This window comes from Nycticebus coucang, chromosome 9 (genome assembly GCF_027406575.1).
Source record: "Nycticebus coucang isolate mNycCou1 chromosome 9, mNycCou1.pri, whole genome shotgun sequence".
Taxonomy (NCBI): domain Eukaryota; kingdom Metazoa; phylum Chordata; class Mammalia; order Primates; family Lorisidae; genus Nycticebus; species Nycticebus coucang.
In genome coordinates, this window is record NC_069788.1 from 47176916 (window position 1) to 47180830 (window position 3915).

The 3915-nt window shown below is 38.2% G+C and overlaps 1 non-coding gene across 1 annotated transcript; it reads left to right on the plus strand.

The window, feature by feature from the left end:
- The first annotated feature begins 469 nt into the window (after nt 1–469).
- Nucleotides 470–606, plus strand: LOC128595143 (U8 small nucleolar RNA). Its single transcript, XR_008382811.1, has one exon. It is a non-coding gene; the product is annotated as a U8 small nucleolar RNA (small nucleolar RNA).
- Nucleotides 607–3915: the final 3309 nt, after the last annotated feature.

Sequence of the window (3915 nt, forward strand, 5' to 3'; positions counted from 1 at the left end):
CACATGCCAGAGATGGCGGGTTCAAACCCATCCCTGGCCAAAAACTGCAAAATAAAAAAAGAGAGAGAGAGAAAGATTAAGTGAATTGGCACACAGGAGAAAAAAGAAGGGTAAATGGACATGAATAAAGCAGAGAAAGGGAAGTAAAGCAAGGGTACAAGAAGTTACAAACTAAGAGTGGAAAGGAGGGAAAAAACAATAGGAGAACTGAAGAAACAAAACAAAATTTGAAGTGATAACCTATCCAAAGATTTAGTAACTTAGGTCAAGAGGGCAGGTGTTCTAAGAGTTCTACTTTAGGAATCAAAGGCACATATTTACAGTTATAGTCAAAGCAAATATTAAATTACTTTAAAAATAATTTCTAACTTGCCCATGGCCCATAGCCCAGGATATTCAGAGCTGGCAAAATACCTTCTAGCTATTTTACACAGAAAAAAATTCAGAGTTAAAGATTTAAGATTTATGATAGCGAAGTGGGATAATCCTTACCTGTTTCTCCTTATGGAGAACAGATTAGAAAATGATGATTGGAGCTCGCATGATACATGATTATACGTCTCTGTATAACCAGGACTTGCAACACCCTGGTTGCTCTTATCTGATTCTTCTTGACGATCTGTTTAAAAATGAAAATTAAAAAATGTAAAAAAAGATTTAAGGCTTATGGGTCCCGACTAGGATATTTATCGTGGTACGTGCCCTTGAAGTAAGGGACTATGGAAAAGAAAGACACTGCAATGCCCTCTGGGGTTGTCTTTTGAGATTCAACTAACCCTGCAGATTCACAAGATTATCATAGCCCTCCTGTGCACCTATGTACAACAGGGCCTTGCCAACAGAGCACTATCAGCCATCCCTCTTCTGTAAGAGTAGCCCTCCCTACTCTATGATCTATGCAGGTATCCACATAGCCACCTAGGAACTCTTCTCTTTGGCCCCCCATCAGTTGAGTATGGAAGCTGCCCTGGCTTAGAAGCCACACAGGTCCCCAGGAGCTAAAATCTCCTATAAGAACCCCATACACATTACCTGTAAGGATTCCCTAAGGAATATGCTCAAACATGAGCCACCACCCTCAGGGAAGCCCAAAGCTATGGCTTCTTAACTATTTATACTTCTCCCACTTCAGACAGAGTTTACCAATCAAGGATCATTCTTACATAAGTAATGACACCAAGTAACAGGCTTTCAATCTTTTTTTTTATTGAGTCACCATGCCTGGCCAGGCTTTCAATCTTTATCAAGTCACCAGGGGATAAGAGCTAGAAAATCAATTGACAGCTAACTTCTCATTAAAAATTGAAAGTTTTCTTGGCCCTTTGCTTATAGACACTAAAGCTAGTCAAAGCAGCAGTAACCACTCTGTCAGCACCCAATAGCTGGAAGTTACAAGAAGGGGGAATGGATCATTGCCTCCTACCCTAATGCCTCCCCGTGGAATGTATTTGGTCAGAAACAAAACTTTTAGTACACAAGTAGTCCCTTGAGAAAGCCGTATCTTCTTTTTTTTTTCCCATTTTTTTTTTTTTTTATTGTTGGGGATTCATTGAGGGTACAATAAGCCAGGTCACACTGATTGCATTTGTTAGGTAAAGTCCCTCTTGCAATCATGTCTTGCCCCCAGAAGGTGTTACACACACCGAGGAGAAAGCCGTATCTTCTATTTTACTGACAAAAAGGGTTTTACCTTTCCCTGAAATAATATTGATACCTAATAATCAACAACTGATAACAAATTTTCACCTTTCCCTAAGATCTCCTAGGTTGAAAAGATCTTATAGAAACCTATATTTTGGGCTGAAATACTGCACTAAATTCTAAATATTCCTTTTGCTCTACAGTTAACATAGTTGGATTAGTTCTCCCTATTGATCTCATAACTGCTATTACTTCCTCTCCTCTATTCTACCCCATAAAGCCTCATCCCTAGAAAAAAATTAATAAAAACTATATTCTTCAATCAAATAACCACACTAATATGACAATTTGAAATTTCTTTTTAGTGCAAACTGCGGGACCTCTCTGTAAGTTGTCTGTATATATCTGTATCAACCTGTCTCTGGTGGCTTCCTACTATGTCTAAAGGACTTTGGCTACAACTACTTACATTTCTGAGTTAAAGAGGTTGAAAATGGTCAGGCACAGTGGCTCACACCTGTAATCCTAACACTTTGGGAAGCTGAGGCGAAAGGATTGCTTAAAGTCAGGAGTTCTAGACCAGCCTAAGCAAGAGCAAAACCCCATCTCTACAAAATGTAGAAAAATTAGCCGGGCATGGTGGCACACACCCATAATACTAGCTGTCAGCAGGTTGACACAGGAAGATTGCTGGAGCCCAGCAGTCTTAGTTGCAGTGAGCTATGATGACACCACTGTACTCCATCTAGCATGACAGAGTGACACTCTGACTCAAAAGGAAACTGAAAATCACATTTCTCAGACTTTCAGACTTTCATTTTGCCATATCCTAACTGTCTCTGAGCAACCAATCATATTTTATAGAAATCACTTTACCTTAAAGTTCATAATAGGTATATTTCTAATGATTATAGCAGTTTGTCAATAATCATCATAAGAGTCTTCCAAAGTAAAGATGTAAGAGAGAGATCTGGAGAAGGATGTAAGAAATGAGCAAAAACATAAAAGAAAGATGATTAAAAGAGTGAAACAAGAGTGATAGGAGGAAGAAAGAATGAGGGAAGATGAAAAAAGTAATACAATTAAGAATTTTACCTCCAGCACCTACGACGAAAAGCTAGAATTAAGTGGTTATCCTTCTAACTAAAACAGCTACAAGTCTTCTAGAGGTAGATCTGACTCTTACGGAGAGGCTAGATAGTCCAGCAGCAGGACAATACAAAACGTTTAATCCTGAATGCAGATTTAGTTATTCCTGAGAAAATTGTTTGCACTGCCCTCCTCTGGAAAACATCAATAGTACCAGTACTTTCTATGTTCAGCAGCCACAATAACGTGTTTGTTTCTATTTTTAGTACGATATACTGGCCCCTGTGGTAAGTACCTCATCAATTTTTTCACTTCTGCATTCCTCGATCTTCTACAGAGTCTAGAGAGCTTGTTCCTTGTCCTGAATGTGTCTGTTGCCATAAGAACAAGGGTTTTAGACATAGTCTCAGGCTTCACAGTTTCTACCCACTGAGAATTCTCCAGGGCTATTTTTTTTTTTTTAATAGTTAGCACAGGAAGATCACTTGAGCACAGGAATTGGCAGTTACAGTGAACTATAATGCCCCACTGCACTCTAGCTTGGATGACAGAGCAAGACCCTGTCTCTAAAAAAAAAAAAAAGAGGTAGAGTAAGAAATTCCCCCAGTAAGTCTTGAATGGCTTATACAACAATATAGAAGAACTGTTTAACTAACAGAGAAAGAATTAAAAGGGCAGCATTTTAGTTCTGAAGCGCTTTATAGTTTCTAAAAGGCCTACTCAAAAATAATGCAAACAATATTTAAAAAATGAGAAAATAAAAAAATAAAAAATATATAAAAAAACAAAAAAATAATTTAAAAAATGAGAAAATAAATGTAAAAGGAGGAAAAGACAATAAAATTTAAATAGACTGAAGTCTTTTCAGTTTCCTGATGCAAGTCTACTAGGAAATACTAGTCAAGGCCTAGCCGAGAGACAAGAGAGACAAGGAGCACTTCATGGAACAGGATATGACAGTAGTTGTGCTGCAATTAGAGAAACAGGCAGAAGCATCAGGCAACTGCACACCTACATGGAAGAGAACAAAGGGAAATCTCATATTGTGACTAGCTAGGGAAAAGCCAATGTCAAAATCTAGGGTGTCAAAACCAACCCTTGGACATGGGGAATTCTGAGTCTGGAAATTAAGCAATAGCATTCCGAAATTATCAGAAGGCAAGTCAGGTATATTCAAATAAACAC